This window comes from Antechinus flavipes, chromosome 1 (assembly GCF_016432865.1).
Source record: "Antechinus flavipes isolate AdamAnt ecotype Samford, QLD, Australia chromosome 1, AdamAnt_v2, whole genome shotgun sequence".
NCBI classification, from domain to species: Eukaryota; Metazoa; Chordata; class Mammalia; order Dasyuromorphia; family Dasyuridae; genus Antechinus; species Antechinus flavipes.
In genome coordinates, this window is record NC_067398.1 from 422,018,432 (window position 1) to 422,044,923 (window position 26,492).

Here is a 26,492-nt window from a genome sequence, read left to right on the forward strand (position 1 = left end):
AACTTTTTTGGGGGGAACATTCATGATTTGATGTAGAGTCTTATAACTTCATTTCATTTTTCAAAAAATGTGATTTGAAGTACATTACAACTCTCTAGTAATGAAATAGTTTTCTAGGGAAATGTCATCAAATTAAATCTACTTCATGACTGAGTGGACCTTATGTGTTTCTATGTAGATATATATTCACTAGTTTTAGATGAGTCAAGTTTCATTTTATTATAATTATGTCACTATACCTGATAATATTATTCATCAGCAATATCTAATCATTTCCCTATTTCCAATTCAAATATAGCAAGGAGAGGAGTGGTTGGCAGATTCAAGTATATAACATGGCAAATGACAGTTATAAAGATAATTAAGTCAATAGGTTTTCAGTTATCATCAGTGAAAAGATTTTATCCTCTACTTTTTTCTATGTTTCAGTCACTCCTTAATAGGCTCATTGATCATTGAAATTATAAAATCTTTTCTTGAAGTATTCAAGGTAGGTTGTGCAACTAATTCAACACAAATAAATATGTAGAGTTGACTAGTGACTACTTTTATGATGCTTCTCATGCTCTGTGTGCAAATCTTTTTGCTATTTTATTTAAAGACAATTATGTCTTATTCCCTTTGCAAATCTGTAAACCTAAACCTACTCTATACTCTGTGGCAAACCAAGCTCATCAGGAGAAGGAGTGAACCTAAGAAGGAAGGAAGGAAAGAAGAAAAAACAAATAAAGGAAGGAAAGTGGGAGCAAGGAAATAACATTTTTATTAGTACCTACTATGTATGAGGCACTCTGCTAAGCAATTTTTTATTCTTCAGCTGGAGCATAATAAATTCTGTTCCAGCCTTTTACCTTTACTCTGTATCTGTTTCTCTGTATCAAATGTGTTTCTTATAAACAACATATTGTGAGTCTATTTTTTAATCCACTCTGCTACTTGCTTTCATTTCATGACAGAGTTCATCCCATCCCCATTCAGTTATGATTACTAGCTCTATATTCCCTTCCATCTTATTTTTATCCCATAAATACTTTTGTTCTCTCTTTTCACCCTGTTCTTAGTAGTGCTTTTTGTTTTTGCACACCACACCCACTACCTTATCTTCTATCATACCTCCCCGCTTTTCTTACCTTTTTTCCCTAGTTTCTGGCATGCCCCTCCCTTTCCCCTCTCTTTTTCCTCCTGTTTCTTTATAGGGTTAGTTAAATTTCTATGCCCAATTGAATGTTGATGTTATCCCCTCTTTGAGCCAAAGAAGATGAGATCAAGTTTCAGATAATTCTCACCTTCCCACCTTTCCCTCCATTGTGATAGTTCTTTTGTTCCTTTTCATGTGATCTAATTTGTCACATTATAGCTCCCCTTGATTCTTCTTCCAGTATAGACTTCCCCCACCTCTTAAAATCATTTTCTTTGGTATCTTCAAAACAGACTACACACCCTCTGTTCACTTGATGACCAGCTCTGTCTGTCCCAGTGACAGATACTTTTCTCAAGTGCTACAGATACCATTTTCCATCTATGGATATAAACATATTAATCTTTAAATAATATATATCTTTCCCCCCATTTACCTTTCTATGCTTCTCTTGAGTCCTGTGTTGCAGATAAACTTTTCTGTTTAGTTGTGGTTTTTTCAACATAAATGATTAAAAGTCTCTTATTTCAATGAAGCTCCATCTCTTCCTTGAAAGATGAGGCTGAATCTTGTGGGGTAGTTAATTCTTGACTGTAGCCCCAGGTCCTTTGCTTTCTGGAATATGGTATTCTAGATGCTTTAATTATTTATTGTAGAAGCTGCCAGACTCTGACTATTGCTCCTTGATATCTAAGTTGTTTTTGTCTGGCAGCTTGCAGTATTTTTTTCATTGAGATTTTAGTTCTGGAGTTTTGCAACAATGTTCCTTGGGGGGTTTTCCTTGTGTGATATCTTTCTGCCAGTGATGATTGGATTCTTTGAATAAGTATTTTCCTCTCTTAATTTTTTAAAATAAAAATGCTCTCAATTGTTCCTCACAATTATAAGATTCTTACACTCCTAATTTCCTGTTATGTGAAATGTGTTTCCCTTTCCCCAAAAACAACTGTATACATTTTTAACTTGCATTCACCAATATTGTGAGATAAAATTGCCTCATACTTCCTTTGCCTTTCCCTCCTAAAATATCCTTCTTCTTCTTCTTTTTAATTACTCTCTTAAATATCATCAATAGTTAAAAGAACCACTCTCTTAGCACTTTATACTCCTTAAAAGATCTCCCCATATTCAAAGAGGAACAGTTTATACTTATTTCCTCATGATTGTTAACCCTTAGTCTTTTATATTTCTCTTAACTCCAAGTGTTTCACTTGAATTATTTAATACAGTATATATTATCTATTAAGTGCTAAATCAGTGTTTATTGATTAAATGATTTTAAAATTTCTACTCTGTCCTATTTTATTTCCATTAATATTCCTTGTATGTTATTGTAATGGGCTGAGGCTTGAGTTGATGCATTGAGGTCCCAAGCACATGAGGCTAAATAGTAATTGAACTATACTCTATTAATATATATGCTTGGAGAAAGAATGGCCCCCGCCTACTCTTTGTGCTAGTCCTGATGTGTTGTATAGGAAATGACGTTTTTGGTAGGTGGAGGCAAGGGAATGGAAAGGGAAGCAGAAGGAGAGACTGCTGGCTGGGGTCTTGACACAGCTGCTCGCATTGCCATTGTGATGGGCTTTCATCTCCAATCCCTCTCTGCTAGCTGACTTCCTGTCGCAGCTGCCCATATCGCTATAGCAATCTTTCTTGCCCATATTGCTATCGCAATCCTTTTTCATCTCTTCACTTCAATAAAGATTGAAGATTTTTCTCCTAACCTGAATTCCTGACTCTGGCTGATTTTAAATACTTGGTCATCACAAATTATTTATTATATTTAAAATTAATTAGTCACTACCCTCCTACTTTCAAGAATTATATTCATTTTTGATGAATAAAATACTCTTGGTTGCTTTCCTGTATCTTTTCTCTTGCAGTTCCCTGATCCTTTTTAGTCAGGTACTTCTCAGTTTATACACTGAAGATTTCTGTTGCTATTATTTTTTTTTAATGGTGAAATTATTTTTTTCTATTTGTTTATTTTGTTTCTTCATTCTTCCAGTCTACTTCTTGATTTGACTTTATCTTAGAATCAAGGTTTAGGCAGTGCTGGAGAGATGTTTGCCATTTGACAGTTTTATTGTTCACTATTCTGTTCTGGGTCACAAATATAGAACTGAATGAAGGTGGGGCATATTTTTAATGAAAGCATACCAGGGTGAGGGCCTGAAGAATGATCATGGGCCCTAGAATGTATACTTAACAAGGAGCATGTTCAAATTCAAATTATAACTCTGAGTAGGTGATCAGGAAAGACTGAGTGAACTCTGAAGCAAATCCCAAAATGATTAATAAAATCTTGGCATATGAGAGTTTTGATTCAGTTTCCATTCCCTGTCTTTGCAGTTTTTACAATTATCACTATCCACAAAGCAGTCATCGTTTCCCCAACTATATTTTGATATAGACAGGTATATATAGAAGAAAGTCCTAAGTGTTTACATGTAAACCATGATTAAGGAGATTTTATTATAGATAATCAAAAACTTGCTACAATGCATATGGAAAAGAGAATTCAATCACTGAGATGTTATCAGAGGATTAACAGGGAATTTAAAGACATGCATTGTCATCTGCTCACAATATGCTGCTGAGACAATTGAAAATTTTAGGAGAAGAGGGTCAGGCAACCACTGCAATAAGCAGATGATTTCAGAATTCTGAGGATGATTTGGAAGGAGGAGGTTTTATTTAAATTGAAAGCAAGGATTGAGTAATAAATTTTCTTTCATGGGATAAGATTCTTGAAAACATGATAAATTTGTAATAAATATATGTCCGTATACCAGTGGACAAAATATTAGAAGATAACAAAAAAAAAAAAAAAACGGACTTTAATCAATCATTTCTGCTATTGGTACAGATGTCACAAAGCAAAAGCCTGAGGTCACCTAGATATTGCTCTGTGGAGGAAACACAAATGCCTTAGACATTGGATCAAGACCATTGTAGAAAAAAATATTCATTTTCAGGCTTGACGGAGGAAGAAGGACATTTTGGAAAGTTACTTCATGTTAGCCTAAATAAGAGAACTTCATTATAATAAATTATTGTCGATAACTAAGTTTTAGGTTCTGTTATTTTTATACTGCTAAAGGCTTGTCAATTCTTTCAAAGCTTGCTAACTTAAATATTCTCTAAATGTGTCCTGCCGTAGTTAACAGTGCAAAAGAGGTGATAAACAAATATTCCAAGAAAAGTTAAATAAATGTTCTTTGGCCTAGAAACTTAATGCTTATGAAAATAATGGGGGGGGGTGGATTATAGGGAATGATATAAATTGGAATATCAGTGTGGAGAGTATATAGCAAGTGAGAATCAGTGATTCTAGTTTGTAATCACCAGTCAGATAGTCTACCAATGTTCTAGTATTTGGATTCCAGATCACATTTAAAAGTTTATGGAAAAGCATTGGAGGAGATTAAAAAACAAAGGACTGGGAGAAATTAAAAATTTTTATTACATGAACATACTTCTATTATCCCAGACCTATGATTTCCTTTTTGGGTGTCTGCTATACTGATATCTCTGATATTATGATTAGTATTACCCTCACTTCTAGAGAAGATAAAATTAGTACCACTTTCTCACAAAAAGGTCCAGAGGGAGAGAAACAGAAATGTAGCCTTTGATTTCTCTATAACCGCAAAAGAGCAACCTCAGGATGATGGACATGGAAGGAATTCTGTGATTATACAAAATAATTTTGGGAATAAGGAAACAAACAGTTTAATAATTTCCCAATTTTAAGTGGTGAGATGAAGGAACCTATAATTCAGAAGAAACAAACTTCTCAAAGGGAAAAGACTTAGGAAAGAGCAGCCCCTAGAAGCAATATGATAAAGGGTTTAAGGCTTAATTTTTAGTGTGAAAATTTGAAACTACTTAAGAATAAAGGACTACCCGAAGACATGGAACAAAAGTGATGCAAGGCTTTTTGTTTGTTTGTTTTTTAAGAGACTTTGAGGTTAAAAAATAGTTGCTGCATAAGGAATTCAAATTCAAGAAAAATCCAAAATAATGGTACCAAGGAAAATGACAGTAAGAGAAAAGGGGATAGATCAACAAATAAGTCTCCACCCGTTTAATTAATATTATGTGCCAGGTTGAGGGAATCGGGTGGCTTAATGAATAGAGTGCTGGGCTTGGAGTCAGGCAGACCTAGGTTCAAATCTTGCCTCAGACACTTAGTGTCTGACAAGTCCCTTAACCCCTGCTTCTATAAATTCACACTTAACTGCTGCTTCCATAAATTAACTGGAGAAGAAAATGACACATTACTTCAGCATATTTGCATCCCCCCAAAAAAACTTTATGAAAGAATATTAACATACCATGATCCATGATATCACAAAGAATTGAATGGACTGAACAGCAATTGTACCAAGTACTGTCCTATGCATTAGAAATATAAAAACAAAAAGGAAATGGTTTCTGTCTTCAAGGAAATTACATTATATGTTTCACAAGAAGACTCAAATAAAAGGAAAAAAATAAAAGAAATAAAGTGAACAATAGCGTGCTTCAGTCTCTATTAAAAATATATCACTTCTTTCTCTGAAGCCGGAGAATAGCTAGTCATTCACAGTTCTTCACTAAACAATATTGCTGGTACTATGTACAATGTTCTTCTGGTTTTGTTTACCTCATTATGTTTTGGTTTATGTAAATCTTCTTCTGGTTTTGTTCATTTCATTATGTCTTTTTTCATGTAAATCTTTCCAGGTTTTTTTCTAAAAACATACTAAATCTAATTTTCAACAAGAAATTAAGACCTATTGTCCATGGGGTATGTTCTTTGAATGTATGGATTTATTCTATTTGATTTGCTTTTAGTTTTAATGTTTTTAACTGTAAAAGTAACAATTGTAAGTCTGTGTTTATATATGATACTGTTTATCTCGCAGGATTCCAAGATTTTGAAAATTCTCTCCTATTAACTATTCAGCAATGGATTTATTCACCTTTGGTGTGAAACTAAGCACTGTCTCAAGAATGTAAAAGAAATAGACAAAAGGACAAAAAAAGTGTTTAATGCAGAAGTTCAATTACTAGGAAAACTGTCAATCTTTAATTTATAAGATTAAATATATTCAAGAACATTTCTCAATGAAAAAAATTGAAGCAAGAGAAAGGAACATATTAAACAAACCTAAGAGAATTCTTTAGTTAGTGATTTTTTCATTCTTTCTGTGTCAGTACTCAAGAGAGTACAAAACCTGATCACACATAAACATTTTCTTCATTTACTTTTGACAATCCAATCAATAAATATGAACAAAGCAAAAAATCAGTCCAAAGCCATTTAATCAGGTTGCTATATTTTTAGTAGAAGTCATCTGATAAATGATCATCTCTTAAAGAATTTCTGAGCTGAATGCTGGAATATTTATTCAAAATGGTACTTCCAAGTTGTATTAAATCTTCGAATATGCTACCCAGGGAGAGCATTTTATCCTAATTCTGCTTGCAAAGGACAAATTTAAATGACATTTTATAGTTATATTTAAATGATTTATATCTTATAAAATTTTGAAAAAAGGTCTCTTCTAGTAAAATAAGGAGGGGAGGGAAGCAAGGAAAATACCAATAAGTATTTGTCTTCTAAATTCTTGGTCGAATCAAATTTATGATGTAGTAGAGAAATTGCCCTGGGAACTCCATGTACATTTTGAGGAAAATTTAAAAACTCTCTTTGCCAAAGCAAAGGAATGAAAGTGACGTACCTCTAATCCACTAGAATAGCATATTGCATAGAAAATATGAAGGCGAGTCTGGTCTAGAACAGTCAGAAAATCACCTTGGTTTAAGTCCTGCCTAAGATATCTGTGTTACCCATGGCAAATAAAATTATTTATCCTCTGTTAAGTGGGTAACTATTTGCCTAATTTTTTTCATCTGTAAAATAAATATAAAAATAGCATCTGTCTTCAGGATTCTTGTGTTGATGAAATGAGATATTTGTAAAGCATGCACAAATTTTAAAATACTTCATGAATGCTAGTTGTTTATTATTGTTTGTTATCTCTATCTTGAATTATTCATTTAAGTATAAATTCTTCTAAAATAATAGAAATTTGTGTTCCAGTTTAGAGTATGACTATCTCAACAAAATTATCATGTTTCAAATTTTTCTTCCTTTTACCATTACTATAGAGATGGCTACCATTAGACACAAATGGGTATGTATGTGTAAAACTATTTTATGCAAGTTATATTTATTAGTTCTCTCCTTAGATGTAGATAGTGACTTTTTCACATTGTTATATTTAATTTTGGTATTAATAATAGTCAAGATAACTTATTTACTCAAAGTCCTTCTTAAAATGATATTGCCGTTACTGTATACAATGTTTTCTTGCTTCTTCTTATTTTATTCTTTATTCCATGTAAATCTTTTCATGTTTTTCTAAAATGCTTGAGCTCATAATTTCTTATAGTATAGTAATATTTCATCTCAATCATATACCACAACTTGTTCAGCCGTTTACCAATTGATGTAGATCCCAGCAATTTCTGTTTCTCTGCCACCATGGAGAAAGGTGTTATAAATATTTTAGGACATACAGATTCTTTTCCTTGTCCCATTTTTTCCACATGCCCTCCAACATTTGTCACTTCATCTTTCATTATTTTAGCCAAATAAATAAGTGTAAAATGATGTCTCAAGGTTATTTTGATTTTCATTTCTATAAAAACTGATTTAGATCATTTTTCCATATGATTATGCTCTTTTTAGTCATAGTTGTAAAAGAGGTATCATTAGTGACAAATTTCTTAAGAGTGTCCATGTTTACAATTACTGTTTTTTATTATTTATTTCCAGCATGAATTAATCATTATGATATTTAATAATATTTGTTATCCAATTTTGTTATATCAAAAGCAGTGTCATTTCTCTTTTTTTCATTTGGAGGTACTTTTCTTTCCAGGAAGGAAGAAAACAAGCAATCAAAATATTGATAGATATTATTTCTATTAATTTTATCAAAGAGGAAAACAAGACACAAGGAGATTAAGACACATGGGATCTCCTCCAAACTGACTAGATTTAAATTCAGATTTTCTTATTCTAAATCTAGGTGTAAAGGACACTGAACTGTTTTCACTTCTACCTTCTAACTATGTCATCCTTCTTATTTATTTGCGAAATTAAGTAGTACATTTTCCCATATACTGTTTTCTCATATTTCCTGACTTTTTCTAGGCAAATTGAGTCAATTGATTTTATTTCTTTGTGTTAATTTTAATCTGTTTTAATAAACAAGTATTCTCAGAGCAGCTAGGTGGTGCAGTTTATAGAGCACTAGCCCTGAAATCAAGAGGACCTAAGTTCAAATCTGGTTTCAGACACCTAATATTTCCTAGCTATGTTACCCTGGGCAAGTCACTTAACCACTTAACCCCAACTGTCTCATTAAAAAATATATTCTCACCATACATAGGGATGATACTTCATTTAAAGCTTTTTATCAGCATCTGTTAAAATATAATGATTTTTATTTTTAATAATATTATTTAGTGGTTATTATATCTAATATTATTCACTTCTCTTTTCAAAACAGATACTAATTATGTGAAAGATTGCTTGGTCTAGTCCAAAGACTGCTAAGCTCCGAAGAAGAACTTAATTTAAATTTTACTTCAGACTTTCCTAAATGTTTGCTTTAAACATTTCAACCTCAGTTTCATCTTCAAAATAGATATAACAACAGCACCAACTTCAGATGTTTATTTGAAACATAAAAGAAAGTAACATAGAAAAATTACTTTGTTTTCTATAAATATAGTTATAATTATGATTACGGCCATTTTATAATGATATTGTTCTTCACAGAATTTCTCAAACTCTTCATTCTCTGAAACAGATGGTTGCACATAAGTTGCAATTATTTTCATGGTCAAAATTGTTCAAATGCATATCATGAACATTGTATAATGATATGACCAAATGCTCCACAAAATGGGACATTTTATTGCCTCTAGACACACAATAATAATATAACTCATAAGTTAACTCTACAAAAAGAAATTGTGGACTATGCTTCCATTTGACAGTAGCTTTCTTTCATCTCCTTCCTTCATGTTCAGCAAGAATGTCAAGATTTATATAATTCATTTTTTCTTGCAGTATATCTCCTCATTATTCATGAGATACATGTATAGAATGTGAAGCTAAAGTATGACATCTAAGTAATGGCTGATTCTTAGCATCATTTGAATCATTTTTTTTCTGTAACATTAGAATAATCTTTGCAAGGAATCACAAATGATTTAGAAACATTAAATCCCTTAAAGCATAATCATTTCTTAAGTGTCAACTATATCGTATTAAATGCCAACTACAAGCAGTTATTGAATGATAACTACAACATGATTATTGGGAATATAAATAACAATGAAACAAACAACATAGTCTCTGTCCACAAAGATCAAGAGATTAAGAGTTCTAGATTTTAGATCTAACTTTTTATGCAGCTAAAATCTGAAAGTAACTGGATTATGAAACCCACAGAAAAATGAAATCCAATACCTTGCATAGGGATATTCTAATGAAAATAATAGTCTGTTTTAAATTCTAACAGTGTCTATTTGATTTCTTTTTATTGCTATCACTCTTTTCACTGAAGTAGTAAATTTCATTTCAACTCAACTAAGATTTTATTAAGTACTATCTAAGTATAAGGCATAAAAGAGTGTAAAAGGAAGTTATATTCAAACTGTATCTGAGATTTGGACTCTAAATTCCTCAGCTCAATCTCTATTCTGTAAAGTCATAGGGGTATTCTGGGAACACACATGTGAATTTCAATTTATCATGCAAAAGATAGTACTTTAAGTTTTCTTTTAAAAAATTTAAGAAATATTTTCTTTTCCTTTACTCTCATGAAGTGTAATAAAAGGTGCAGCATTGTCAAAAGCATCTTTTAAATTCTATAATATACATTTCCTGGCTTTGATTAAATATTTTTACATATATATATATATATATATATATATATATATATATATATATATATGTGTGTGTGTGTGTGTGTGTGTGTGTGTGTGTGTGTGTATGTGTATGTGTGTGCTTGCATTGTGTTTATGTATGTATGGAGATATTCTTTTGCATATCCTATGACTTTCTCAAATTCTTTACTATTCCTGAAAGATGAGGTATTCTGAAAACAATAGCATATATCATTATAAAGAATAGAAATAAATATGCAGATCTGAATATTTTCATATGTTGTCATAAGTTATTTTTTTAATAAATTATATTTATTTGCTTTTCACTGCCCAATATAAGAAGATAAATGGTTTTTAAAATCATTTATTTCATATGTCTCTTTTTCCCAAAAATAACTGGATGTTTTCCATGCCATCATGATCTCATAAAGAACAGTGATCTGCTAAACTAGTGAAATTGTGAAAAAAAAAAAAGTATTAATAACGTCCCATTTTAGCAATTTAATTCTCAAAGAATGGGTGTAGGAAGTTGAGTCTTAGAAATGCATGTCACAGCATTTCATGAAGAAAAGGATATTTGAAGCAATTTGATTTAATCCTGTACAGATAATGATGTATTTCATAACATTGAGATCATAATTCTAATATAGAGAAATTACTCGTCAAAGAGACCAAACCTTTGTGGAATAGATGGAAATTTTTGACCCTAGCCTAGATTCATACAATGAAGGTAGTAATTCAAATGATTTTGATAAGCTGAACCTTTGGTCTGAGCCAGCCTTCTAAATGGTCTGCTAGTCACCAACACTGAACCAGTGAGAGTTCAGGTCACACTGGATTGTATTAATAATCATGCATCCTTGTACTGTGTAGAATTACTGGAAAATATGGCTCATCAGAGATTCAGAATATAATAAATCATTGCTCAGAAAAATAATTTAGGAAAACTTGGAATTGTGTTCATCAGACTCAATTTTCTGAAATAGTTTATTTTTCACAGTAAAAAAAAAAGTGACAAAAAATGTTCTCTTTTGCTTTTTTGCATCCCATAATCTCAAGTAGCAATAACAAGAAAATTAGGCACATGTGTTATATTACCCAAATACAGCTGTTGATTACAGATCTTGTCAGACAAAAAATAAATCTATTCTCAGCTTTCATTAACACGATATAATGCTTATATCTGCTGTGTTGTTTTCAATTCTAACAGCATTAAATTGGTTTCTTTTTGTGTTTGTAATTCTTTTGTTTCTTTCCCCTAAAGAAGTAAAATTTATTTCAATTCACCTAAAATTCTATTAAGTATTTTCTATCTATATAAAGCAGGAGTTGAAGGAAGATATAGATATGTGTGCATGTGTGTATGGCGTATGTATACATTCACACCCATCCACATGCACACACATGTATACAATCATACACATAAATGCACAATAGATATACATTCACTGTGTGTAACAATACATGTATGTATATGTGCTTTACATACATATATCTTTATATATGTGTGTGTGTGTATACACACATACACATGTATGTATGTGTATAAAATATTTGTGATCTGACTTTCATTTGTCTGGGATAAACCTCTACTCATGAAGTCTCTCAATTTAAGTGTACTCAGGAAGATAAAATTTTCTAATGTGATAGAAGCAAACTTGGGAGCAGGGAGAAGGAATGGCATATTCATAGAATCCATGTGACTGTAGCCTTGAAGAGAGACAGGGAGTGGGGTCAAAATGGAAATCTGGATGGAGAGGAATTGCTTCCTCTTTTGTTTGAAATTACCCTGATAAAATGTAATGCCTTTGGCTGGAAGCAGTTTTATGAAGTAATCAGCAAGGCAGGAGTATTACAGATATGACCTGAATGGAGCAGCCAGCAGAAACAGAATAGAAATGTTTTTCTCCCCAGTGTCTTCTTATATTTATATCCTTATACCTTAGAAGAGCCAGGTAATCCTGAAATCATGGTATTTGAGGGGAAATAAAGCTAGTGAAATATTTTGGAAGTGCAGGTGTGAAGATGTATGTATGTAGGTTGTTGGAAGGGAAAACTGCAGAAAATCTCAATTCAGCAGGGTTCTTTTTTGTTGTTTTGTTTCATTTTTAAAGGGAGGTAACAACATAAATATAAAAGAGAATTTATGAAGGTAGGGAGAAACTGTCTCATGCAAGGGGTAGGGGGAGAAACAAATACTTATTAAGTATCTACTATGTGTAAGATACTTTTACTAAGTATTTAACAACCCACTTTACAGTTGAGAAAAATGAGGCAGATAAAAATTTAGTAACTTGCTCAGCTAGTGCATGCCTGAGGTTGAATTTGAACTTAGGTCTTACACATGTGTATAGAATCATCATATTAAAAAAGAAAAAAATATATATCCTAAAAGAGGTTCAAGCTTTGGACTGAATTTTCACTGTGTTGTACATCTTTATAACCTTTGAAATAAAATTTATATTGCTTATAATCTCTATAAAAAATCTTTAGCAAACAATAAAAACAAGCTAAATATTTCAGTCTTCCAAGATATATTTCTCCAATGTTCCTTTTTTTTTTTTTTTTCTTTCCTCTCATCTTGCTCAGGTTTGTTCCAGATGAAAACTTTTACCATATATAGCTCTTACTACAAAACTGAGTGCAACAAAATCATTTCTACATTGTTTCTTTTGGTCAACAAGTTTTGTTTATTTATTAGAGATAACTTACCTTACTTTGGCATTATTTCACCTACTGTACATTTTTCCAACTTAACATAAATCTTCATAGTTAACATGGTTTCCTGCCATTGACCAAAATGATGTTCCCAATGATATGAGATTGGAAGAATGGTTATTTAGAAATTCTTGGCTTTGAATCTTAATGTCTCTAAGATGTGTAATATATTCACCCTGCAGAGTGCTTTGCTGGGAAAAGAGAATCACCTATGTAAAGCAGCTAAAATCCTTGGCAGCAAATATCCATTTTTCTGCATTTGTAGGTAGATTGTATTCTTTCCATTTGCATTCAACTAATCAGATTTAAAGAAAACAAATACATACATACATTGTTCTGTTTCCTTTAACATCTGGTTCAAAATAACTATAAACAAACTCTGATTGAACAATATTTTTGAAAAATTTTGGTCATGAATCTTCTAAAATAAAGATTTATAGAAAGTCCATCACCATTGCTGAAGACCTCATTTCTTTTTATTAGTAGCCATAGAATTAACACACAATTGAGATATAATTTTCTAATAAACATAAAATTATAAAGTCATTTAGTTAAAATAATTGACCAGAAATACATTAGGGTTTCATTATTTAGTATTCAGGAAAGTTATATTTTAAATACTTGGAGGTCCAATTAAGCAAGCTTACTATTTATGATTTTAAATGTAATATTTCATCATAAACAAGTCATTTAAAATAATACATTATTCACACTAATAAAATGACAACATTGGCAAATTATCCTGCAATGCTTTCACTGAAGGAAAATAAATTTTCAAAACTTCAATTCATATATTGCCTAGATACCTCACACTACTGCATTCTAATTCGCATGTTAAATGGTTTTTAAATTAAATTTTAAAGTTTGTTTTCTTTTCTATTCTCATGAAAATATTCTATTATTAGCTTAGACAATTAATGTTTTATTTGTATTATCCTCCTTTGGCGGGGGGGTATAATGTGAGACTTGAAATTGGGCTGAAAAACAAAACAAAAAATATAAATCCATGGAGTCAAATTCAGAGCTATCTTTGAAATTTTCCCTTCTTTTATATCAAGAACGTATTATCAACTCATCAGAATGAAAATTTAAAAACACAGAGTGGCCGGTCAATTAGGATAGCTTCTTAGAAAAATACCAATTTATATACAATATGATCTATGCCATTGTGTAAATTTAATCAAATAAATTAACAAGATACCACTCTGGATACACACAGCTCTGATGTACATTATTTACTATATGGATTAGAGATTGATGAAACCAAACTGTGTATGAAGTTTAAAGAAGAAAGTCATTATCAGCATAAGGCCAAAAAAAAAAAAAAAAAAAAAAGGAAGGAATCATTGAAGAGGACTTATTTCAGATGAGCTTAAGTTAGGAACTCAACTGATGATTTTAAGAGAGAACGTTTCAGACATAGAAAAATGCTGAGAAAAGAACTGGAGGTTTAAGAATTTGTAGTTTGGGCAGACAGCTATCCCAAGTGGATCCATGAAAAGGAAGGAAGGAAGGAAGGAAGGAAGGAAGGAAGGAAGGAAGGAAGGAAGGAAGGAAGGAAGGAAGGAAGGAAGGAAGAAAGGAAGGAAGGAAAGAAGCAAAGAAAAGAAGGAAAAAGGGGAGGGAGGGAGAAAGGAAGGAAGGAAGGAAGGAAGAAAGAAAGAAAAAAAGAAAGAAAGAAAGAAAGAAAGAAAGAAAGAAAGAAAAAAAGAAAGAAAGAAAGAAAGAAAGAAAGAAAGGAAAAAGAAAGAAAGAAAGAAAGGAAAAACAAGGAGCAAAAAAAAAAGCATAAGGAGAGAAGAAAGCAAACAAGCAGGAATGAAAGAGGAAGGGAGAGAGAAGGAAGAAAAATAGAAAAGAAAAAATATAATTTAAGTTGTACTCTAAATTAATTAGATCTTATTCTGGAGGATAGTAAATTTTATTATATATCCTTGGAATTTTGTGGTTGCTTATTGTGTTGATTAGACTTCTTAAATCTTTCAAAATTGATCATCATTTAATATTATTATAGTATGAGTTATTATTTTTGTTTTCACTTCACTTTGCATTTGTTTTTACAAATCTCAAGTTTTTTCTTCTTTTACTTAAATAATCAAGGATTTACTTTAGTAAAGAGAAGTAAACATTGTAAATTTCTGTGCTTTTATGACCTACGAGAGAAAAATAATGATGTTAAGAATTTAAGTGATAGATGAAGAGAAGTTAGAAAACTCATGCTAGAAGATGACAATCTTCTCAATAAAATAACAAACTTAATCTTTTGAAGTAAGTGATGGAAGGAATATATTTATAAATGAAACATAGAATTTATAAGGTGAGGGAATTAAAATTGCAAGTGGTGGTAGGAATTGAGTGAACCACACTCACTCCATCTTGTGACTCAATCCTAGAATTAGGTTATTCCCTTTCTGTTCAATTATGGGTCTAGTACAATTTTTGTCTTGTAGGGAAATCTGACTGCATTATTAGAACCTAATCTTGCATGGTTAGGAAATTGGATTACTTCTACCAGCTGCTTAGCAATCCTATGTTCTAGCCATCTTTTATCTGAACACTGGCTCCATTTTGGTGTCAGTTATTGTTTACGTGTTCCTTTGAATATAGTTACTTGGTGGGAAGTGAGACTCCTCTGTTTCTGATTCAGAAAATTGCACGTGTTCACTCTTGCCTTGAAAACTTGGAAAATACTTAAATTTATCTTCAATTAGACCATATTGCTTAATTTTGTAAACTTGTTAATTGCTTTCTTTTCATCAATTAGGCTTATTTACTTATTGTTTTTAGTGTATAAAAAGCTGTCTGTTTATGTCCAGTATTGGAGGTTACTAATTGAGGGTACTAGTGATCCTGATTTCTTAGGCAACTGGCATGTATTGCTTAAAAAATGAATATATGCATGAATTAGAACTTCTGTTTTCTTAGTCATTTCATCTTTTACCCACCAAAAAGAGTGGAATAGGGAAAAAAAAAAATTCTTGATGAGACAGAATGATAAAGCTGAGGTGAATCAATCAGGAATTTTTATCAGTTCAACTCAGTTGCATGATTCTCTACATGAAAATTTACCAGTTTTAGAGCAAAATAGGAAAAACAGAAAATTAGTGAAGATACCAAACATTATATTTCAGCAAGAAGTATCTGTATTATAATTTAATGTGATGACTGCATATTTAAAATCAGCCGGAGTCAGGAATTCAGGTTAAGGGAAAAATCTTCAATCTTTATTGAAGTGAAGAGGTGAAGAAGGATTGCAATAGCAATATGGGCAGCTGCAACAGGAAGCCAGCTAGCAGAGAGGGATTGGAGATGAAGGGCCGCCGCAATAGTAATGAGAGCAGCTGTGTCAAGATGCCAGCCAGCAGTCTCTCCTTCTGCTTCCCTTTCCACTCCCTTGCCTCCACCCACCAAAAACGTCATTTCCTATACAACACATCAGGACTTGCACAAAGAGTAGGCGGGGGCCATTCTTTCTCCAAGTATATATATTAATAGAGTGTGGTCCAATTACTATTTAGCCTCATGTGCTTGGGACCTCAGTGCATCAACTCAAGCCGGGGGCCATTCTTTCTCCAAGTATATATATTAATAGAGTATGGTCCAATTACTATTTAGCCTCATGTGCTTGGGACCTCAGTGCATCAAGTCAAGCCTCAGCCCATTACAATTTAACATATTTAACATGTATGGGACTACCTGCCATCTAGAGGAGGGGGTAGAGGGAAAAAGGGAGTAAAGGGGAGGTGGGGGTGAAGGGAAGGAGGAGAAAAGTTGGAACAGAAGTTTTTGCAAAGGTCAATGTTGAAAAATTATCCATGCATATGTTTTATCAATAAAAAGCTATAATAAAAAAAGAAGTATCTGTATTCTGAAGTTAAATAAAGGCTTATTCAGATATTAAAAATGCCTCTGAGATTCAAGATAAGAAAAAATGATCAAATATACTTTCTTAGCTCTTTTGCCTTTTTTCCATTATCATTGGTATCATTCTAACCTGGAGTTTCATATTTTTTGCTTATATTTGGATTACACAAATAATCTCCTAAAAAAGATCTCTAGTCTCTTATCCTTCAGTTCATTCTGTGCACAATTGCTAGATCCTCATCAAATCCATGATCTCATTATAATGGGTATTCTTGGCAATGAAAAGTGCAATTCACTCATGTCTCCTCATACTTTACCAGCCTTTTCAAGTCTTTTAATGAATTCTAAATAGCTAGAATGCTTTTCTCTTGTTTTGATATTTTGAATATTCTAGAAGACACACTTTCATCATGTGATCATCATGTGAATGTTTTGTGCAAAGCTCTTTGACTTTTTACCATGCTGTTAAACTAGTTTTTTCAGACTGTGACCCCATTTAGGATTTTTTTGGCAAAGGTACTGAGGTGGTTTGCCTATTTCCTAATACCTGCAGGATAAAGTTGAAAGTTTCCCATTTGGCTGGAAAGGCCTTTTGCAACCTGAGTCCCATCCTGATTTTCTAATCTTCAATGAAATACATTTTAAGAAACATGCTAAATACCTGCTGTGTTCAATATGACAAACACTGGGTGAAATGTAAAGTTTAGAGCATAGAAGTGATATTTATTACCAGAGTTATCAAAACACTGAGTTAGTTAGGAGTAACATTCAATTTTAATATATACTGTCATTAATGCTGGAACCATTCACTAAATATTATCTTATTTTTCCCTGTTATAAAATTTTATTCCTCTTCAAGACCCATTTCAAATATTATTTTGTTCATTTATGATACAGAGTCTTAGAAACTGAAGATCTAAGTTCTAATATATAGGTCCATAGTTGTGAAGCACAAAGTACAGAGTCCATACTCACATAAATTAAATTTGTGCTCACATATATGAAATATCTGCAGCAGGATTAAAACTGAATTCTTCCAACTCTGGAGCCAGTACATTTTCTACTGTACATTATTAACTACAAAAGTAGTTCCACTGAATAGTTGAAACTTTCAGAAAAGTATTTAAGAACTTTATTTCAGCCATTTCAATAGTAAAAGAAATTATCATTCTGATACTTCATTTTAAAATTTTGTCTCTTCAGTCATTTCAATTCACAAAAATCTGTTCATCATATTGATGTAGTCAGGATAGCAGTTTCCAGTTCTGAAAGCCGTGTTGGAGTTTGGTCATGTGAAGAATTCACAATGGTCATTCTCTTTGGCAAAAGATAAGTTCGTTAAGTTGAAAAAGTTACAGACAAAATGAAGAGATACAAAAGACAGCAGAAGTGATAAATATGAAATAGAATTGGGAGAGCATACAGTAACCAATTAACAATGGATCTAATAGAACTTAAAATCAACCAGGAGAATGGAAATATTGCATCAGGTGGGAATATGCACTTAGCTTTTAGGCTAAATCCATAAGTGTGTTTAGCACTCTGAAAAGTTAGTTAATTACCTATAAGAATAATAAAGACATCCTAAGACATGTTGAGGGGTTAAATAAGGCAGAAGTTATGGCCAAATTGTTCCAAAAGGAGTTCAGTCAAAATGGTGTGGACCATAGGCAGATTTACAGGGGAAATTTAATCTTAGTGATTTGACAACACTTGGATTTCTGACTGGACACAGCAATTTGGGGTTATCCATGACCTCCACAGAGGGTGGGATAATAAGATTGGACTAATCCTTATCAGTGCTTTTCCCTGCTTGCCTCAGGAAATAATCTTATCTGTATTTCAGGTTTCCTCTGACAACTGGGCCCAATTACTCAGAACCTCATCAATATGAAGATTGAGAATACTTGTTGCCTGTATAACATTTTGTCATTTTTTAAATTACTCTGTATAGTTATTGAAATATTTCACAAGTAAATCCTCAAGTCCTTGTGGATAAGGATAATACATTATATTTTTTTGAGGTACTTTGGACAATTTTTTGTGTGATTATACAAATGTATACATAGCAAATGTTTAATAACTATTTTCTAAATGAAGAATATCACAAAATATATATTTTTAAAGCTGAAATTTAAAATAAGTTGACTTAAGTATCACATAGTTGTATTGAGTTTTTTGGGAAATTGTCTTAATTTCTGCATGTTAAAAAGAATGGAACTCTCAGTATAAAAAAGAAAAAAAAGGAGAACCAAAGGAAAAAATAGAAACAATTCATCATTTTGTGTATAAGAAAATTATTTACATGGATTGCATTCCACTTTTTTTTTTTTTCAGTTCAATACAGTAAAGCTTTATATTAATGGCAGGCAAATGATCTTAACTGTCCTCAGTGAATTTACTGCAATATATATTGATGATGTCTCAAATATAATTCAGGAGCTAATCAGATTTTCCAGATTTATAAATGGGGAAATTAGAAGGATAATGAACTGATAAATCAGTAATAAACCTATTCTAAAGAGTAAGACATTTTTGGCTCTCTTCATTAAGATTTGTATCTCCTAAAGGAAAAGTGATTTCTTTAAAGCTAAGCTGTGTGGAATTCAGTGTGACCTACTTCTAAGAATAAAATTTTAAAAGACAAAATGAAATTCATAGTTTGGAACAAAAATCAAAAAGAGATGGAAAACTTGCTTGTTTCAGTTTTATTAGGCCTTTATAAAAGATTAAACAAGGACAAAGCATCATTGATTTTTTTTTTTTACTGGAATAAAATGAGCTTTCAAATATACCATGTTCTTATGTGAACTAAGAAATAAAGCCTATGTTTACAATGAAAGATAAACTTTATTTAAAATAATTAGATGTTTGGAGGCAAAAAAAAAATGCTTGTTTCCCTCATGTAAATGAACTTAGAAAATATTTTGTGTTTATTCAACTACATATGTCAAAAGGGGGCTCTTTCAATTATCTAGATACTAGTTTCATATGTATAACACTCAGTTAAATATAAATCTAATAAATATGACTAGATTTTGAATTTGACTATTCCTTTCTTCATAATGAAAAAGAAACAATGAAACAAGCTGATAATATAAACCTTTATTTTTTACCAAACCTCATAGTGACATGGAAATGATTTTTTTTAAAAATCTTGGTTGGAAAGACCAAGCAGAAATACAAAAAATTAGCTTCAGAAGAAGACGTTAGCAGAGAGAATGGTGGAGAGGAACAGAGCAGTTCTCTTGAGCCATGGCCATGACATTCTTTCATATTCAGTGCTATCTGAGCCTCAATTTTAATGAATGGGTTACAACAGGAAAAACTAAATAACTTTTAAAATGTCAATCTAATATTCCATGTTTTCGCAAAAGAATTTATAGGCTATGCCTAGAAAATTTGTATTAATTGAGCTGAGAGAATGCAAACTGAAATGTGATGACCTCACTGAATGTTTTCCATAAATTAAAAAAAATTGAACATGAGAATCATAATTAAGCAGAGAATATAATGAACAAAAGAATGGCTATGTCTCTAATTTAGCACTTAGACAAATTCTCAAATAATAGTGTATATATATATTTTTTAATGGAAATACATTCTCTTCTGACCAAAAAAAAAAAAATCTTCGTTTCAAAGGAGAAAGTTTTGTTTTTTGTTTTTTTTCCCCAAAGATTAAAACAGAGTATGGAGCCAAACTATTTGCCTTTTTGTTCTCTCTCTATAACAATTATGAGAGCTTATAAAAGGCCATGTTGTGGCAACAAGTGTCCTTTATTAGATAATCTGTGATTCTGCCTGCTTCAGACAATAAGCATTTTGGAAAATTAATCTTTGAAAATGCAAAAAGAAAGTGGTTATAAATGTGAACATAAAAAATGAGGGCATCTAGGATCAGATAATAGATAAAAAGGAATGCTAACTTTTATAAAACATTTACAAAAATTTAGTAAAATTAAAAGCACAATCAGATGACTAGAAAAACTAAAAGGGAAGGTGGCTTAAAGAATTGGAATCTAAAACTTTATGTGAATAATATTATTATTAATAATTCTCATAAGATGAAAAGGAAATATTTAAAAAAGAAACTAATATGAGCATAGGGGGAATTTTTTGATTAAATCAGATTTCAACACTTTTTTTGGTCATTCTTTGAATTTCCTATACTAAGTACATTTCATGGCACAGGGCAAATTCTCATTAAATTCTTGCTAAATTTACTTAAACAACTTAAACAGATGTGTTTAAAAAAATGGAGAAGTAGTACACAAACAAGAAGGAAGATTAACATAAAATTACAAAAATCAATAGAAAGGCTGAAAATTCTTTTTTTCCTTTCTTCCTTTCTTTCTTCTTTCTTTCTTTCCTTCCTCCCTTCTTCCCTCCCTCCTTCTCTCTTTCCCTTTCTCCCTTTTTCCCTCCCTTCTTCCCTCCTTCCCTTTCTCCCCCTCTCTCTTCATGTCTCTCTCTTCTCTCTCCTCATCTCTCTCCCTTCTTCCTCTCCTCCTCTTCCTCCTCCTCTTCTTCCTCCTACCCCTTCTCTTCCTCCTCCTCCTCCTTCTCCTCCTTCTCTTCCTCCTCCTCCTCCTCCTCCTCATTCTCTTCCTCCTCCTCCTCCTCCTCCTCCTCCTCCTCCTCCTCCTCCTCCTCCTCCTCCTCCTTCTTCTTCTTCTTCTTCTTCTTCTTCTTCTCTCTCTCTCTCTCTCTCTCTCTCTCTCTCTCCTTTAATTATTGGTCTCAATTGCTCTTCAATGACCATGAGGATGTCCTAGTACCTAAATTTCTTTGAACCTGGATCAGATGGAAAATACATAAAGTAAATGAAGAGTGAACTAATGCAGAATTTGAAAGTTATGAAGATAGAGAAATACAATGTGAAACATAACTTTCATCTTGGGATGCCAAAGACAATCTTTCTCTTCAGTACCTCAAAATCTAATGGGGGAGACAACTTGCAAACATTAATGTAAAAATATGGTAAATACAAAATCATCTAGAAATATTTATTAGAGGGAAAGCCTTGCTATTAAGGGAGACTCAAAAAGGCTTTCAAATTATTTAATCTACAACCTGAAGGTAAATGAGAGGATGTAAAATGTAAGGGTTAGGGTTAGGAAGCCAAGGAAATTTGAGATGTAGATAAAGAGGAAGCGTATTCTCTTTTGGAATAACTGTCTGTAACAAAGCCCAGAGGTTGTATGTACAGTGTCTTATTAGAAGAAACAAGATGATCAGTCTTATGGAATCATAAAGTAAATGAGAGGGTGTAAAATGTAAGGAAGGAAATGTTTTGGAGAAGAGAAGTTTGAAAAGCCTTTTTGGAAAGCAGGATTTTATATTTTATCTGTAAAATAATACAGAGCTGGTGAAGTTTATTGAGTAGGAGAATGATATAGTCAAAGACATAATTTAGAAAGATTAATTTTACAGCTGAAATGATGATTAATTGGAATAGGGAATTAATTGGAATAGAAACCTATTGTATTTAAAATAGGTGTAATGTGTTGAACATGTGCACTAGAGTGGTGACAGTGTCAGTGGAAAGGAGAGACAAATTTGAAAGATGTTACAAAAGTAAAATTGATAATATTTTACAAAAGATTGGTTATGGGGCATGGGAATATGCTAATTTGTGACTGAATAAGTGAAAGCATGGTGATAATTTCAACAATAAGATACTTAGGGGACTTCCGGTTAAGATGGCGGAGAGGAGGCACACAGCTGTGTAAGCTCCACGCTTTCTCTCACTATCCATTTCATTACAAGCCTCTGAATTAATGCTTGACTGAAAAAAAAAAACCCACAAATAGTTACCAAGAGAAGCCATCCTTGAGATTCGCCAAGAAAGGTTTGTCTTTACTGGAGGGCTGGGATGGTTTTAGATCAGGCACAGGCGGTGGGCAGCGGCAGTGAGAGCACGGGAGCAGACTGGAGAGGGGGTGGGGAGTGATCGCAGCCATCTCTGCAGGGAGAGCTTTGCTGCAGGACTGGATACTTTGCTCCGGCAGCAAGTCAGCAGCCCAGCAGAGAAGCTAAAAACACCGGGGGTGAAGAAGACAACCCCAAACAGCTGGAGTCTCTCGGGACCTGGCCACCTCCCCCTTCCCCCCCCCCCCCACAGTGACTCAGCATGCTCTGGGATCTGAGAGTGCAGGCGCAGCACAGTCGGGATAGTGCCTCACTGCTGCCCCCCGCAGTCTGGAGAGGAAGCTCGGTAACACACCCAGCCCCTCCCCCAAAGAAAGAATCCAATTTTTTCTGTTTTTCTTTGGTAGTTTGTCTTTGATTATTAGACATAATGAGCAAGAAACTGAAGAGGACTTTAACCTTTGACAGCTTCTATACAGATAGAGAGCAGACTCTAAATCCTGAGGAGACTAAAAACAGACAGTCCCCAGGTGAATCCCCAAAGGAGGAGATCATCTGTTACTTAGCACAGATGAACCTCATAGAAGTAATTAAAAAGGCTCTCACAAGGGAGCTAGAAGAAAAATGGGAAAAGGAGAGGGAGGCTTGGCAAAAGAGCCTGGAGAAGTCAGTTAAAGAGAGAGTGGATAAAGAAGTAAAATCCTTGAAAAATAGGATTGGTGAACTGGAAAACAAAATTGGCGAAATGGAAAAAAATTCCACAGAACAAAAGAACTCAATGGGACAATTAGAAAAAGATTTTAAAAGAGTGAGTGAAGAAAATACTTCACTGAAAATCAGAATTGAACAATTGGAATTGAATGACTCGAGGAGACAAGAAGAATCAGTCAAGCAAATCCAAAAAAATCAAACAATGGAAAAGAATGTGAAATACCTTCTGGGGAAGACAACAGACCTGGAAAACAGATCCAGGAGAGGCAATCTGAGAATCATTGGACTTCCAGAAAAACATGATGAAAAAAAGAGCCTGGACACTATTTTCCAGGAAATTATCAAAGAGAACTGCCCAGAAGTCATAGGAACAGAGGAAAAAATAAACGTTGAAAGGATTCCTCGATCACCCACTGAAAGGGATCCTAAAATCAAAACACCAAAGAATGGCCAAATGCCAGAACACTCAGACGAAGGAAAAAATATTGCAAGCAGCTAGAAAAACCCAATTCAAGTATCAAGGAGCCACAATAAGGATCAACCAGGATCTGGCAGCATCCACATTAAAAGATCGAAGGGCCTGGAATATGATATTCCGAAAGGCTAAGGAACTTGGTATGCAACCAAAAATAACTTACCCAGCGAGAATGAGCATCTTTTTCCAGGGAAGAAGATGGACATTCAATGAAGTAAGCGAATTTCATCTATTTCTGATGAAAAAGCCAGAACTTAACAAAAAGTTTGATCTACAAATATAGAACTCAAGAGAAATCTAAAAAGGTAAAGATTAATCTTGGGAACTATATTTTGACTATATAGATGTATAAAGAATACATGTATACCTTGTTCTAGAAATTGATGTGGAAAGGACATTGTACTAGAAAAAGGGTAAAGTGGGGGTAGTACATCTCATGAAGAGGCATAGGAAACCTATTATATCTGAGAGAAAGAATGGAGGGGGATGAATATAGTGGGTATCTTACTGCCTTCAGAATTGGCTTTAAGTGAAAAATCTTAAGACATATTCAATCTATGGTGAAACTTCTCCCACCTCATTGAAAAGTGAGAAGGGAAAAGTGAAAAGAGAAGGAATAAGCTAAGTGGAAGGGAATACGGAAACTGGGAGGGAAAGGGGTAAGATAGGGGGAGGAACTCTAAGGCGGGGGGGGAGGGATACTAAAAAGGGAGAGCTGTGAGAAGCAAGTGGTGCTCACAAGCTTAATACTGGGAGGGGTGGGAAAGGGGAAAGAAGGGAGAAAAGCATAAACCGGGGTTAACAAGATGGCAAGTAATACAGAATTGGTCATTCTAACCATAAATGTGAACGGGATAAACTCCCCCATAAAGAGGAAGCAGTTAGCAGAATGGATTAAAAGCCAGAATCCTACAATATGTTGTTTACAGGAAACACACCTGAAGCGGGGAGATACATGCAGGTTAAAGGTAAAAGGTTGGAGCAAAATCTACTATGCTTCAGGTGAAGTCAAAAAAGCAGGGGTAGCCATCCTGATCTCAGATCAAGCTAAAGCAAAAATTGATCTAATTAAAAGAGATAAGGAAGGGCACTATATCTTGCTAAAGGGTAGCATGGATAATGAAGAACTATCTATATTAAACATATATGCACCAAGTGGTGTAGCATCTAAATTCTTAAAAGAGAAATTAAGAGAGCTGCAAGAAGAAATAAATAGTAAAACTATAATAGTGGGAGATCTTAACCTTGCACTCTCAGAATTAGATAAATCAAACCACAAAATAAATAAGAAAGAAGTCAAAGAGGAAAATAGAATACTAGAAAAGTTAGATATGATAGATCTCTGGAGAAAATGTAATGGAGACAGAAAGGAATACACTTTCTTTTCAGCAGTTCATGGAACCTATACAAAAATTGACCATATATTAGGACATAAAAACCTCAAACTCAAATGCAATAAGGCAGAAATAGTAAATGCATCCTTTTCAGACCACGATGCAATGAAAGTTACATTCAACAAAAACCAGGGGGAAGTAGACCAAAAAATAATTGGAAACTAAAAATCTCATACTAAAGAATGATTGGGTGAAACAGCAAATCATAGACATAATTAATAACTTCACCCAAGAAAATGATAATAATGAGACATCATACCAAAATGTATGGGATGCAGCCAAAGCGGTAATAAGGGGAAATTTCATATCTATAGAGGCCTATTTGTATAAAATAGAGAAAGAGAAGGTCAATGAACTGGGTTTGCAACTAAAAATGCTAGAAAAGGAACAAATTAAAAACCTCCAGTCAAACACTAAACTTGAAATTCTAAAAATAAAAGGAGAGATCAATAAAATTGAAAGTAAAAAAACTATTGAATTAATTAATAAAACTAAGAGTTGGTTCTATGAAAAAAACAACAAAATAGACAAATCCTTAGTAAATCTGATTTAAAAAAGGAAAGAGGAAAATCAAATTGTTAGTCTTAAAAATGAAAAGGGAGAACTCGCCAGTAACGAAGAGGAAATTAGAGCAATAATTAGGAGTTACTTTGCCCAACTTTACGCCAATAAATTCGACAACTTAAAAGAAATAGAAAAATACCTCCAAAAATATATCTTGCCCAAACTAACCGAGGAAGAAGTAAATATCCTAAGCAGTCCCATCTCAGAAAAAGAAATAGAACAAACTATCAATCAACTCCCTAAGAAAAAATCCCCAGGACCAGATGGATTTACATGTGAATTCTACCAAACATTTAAAGAACAATTAACTCCAATGCTAAATAAACTATTTGAAAAAATAGGGATTGAAGGAGTCCTACCAAACTCCTTTTATGACACAGACATGGTACTGATACCTAAACCAGGTAGGCTGAAAACAGAGAAAGAAAATTATAGACCAATCTCCCTAATGAATATTGATGCTAAAATCTTAAATAAAATATTAGGGAAAAGATTACAGAAAATCGTCACCAGGATAATACACTATGACCAAGTAGGATTTATACCAGGAATGCAGGGCTGGTTCAATATTAGGAAAACTATTAGCATAATTGACTATATCAATAACCAAACAAACAAAAACCATATGATCATCTCAATAGATGCAGAAAAAGCATTTGATAAAATCCAACATCCATTCCTAATAAAAACACTTGAGAGCATAGGAATAAATGGACTTTTCCTTAAAATAGTCAGGAGCATATATTTAAAGCCATCAGTAAGCATCATATGCAATGGGGAAAAACTGGAACCTTTC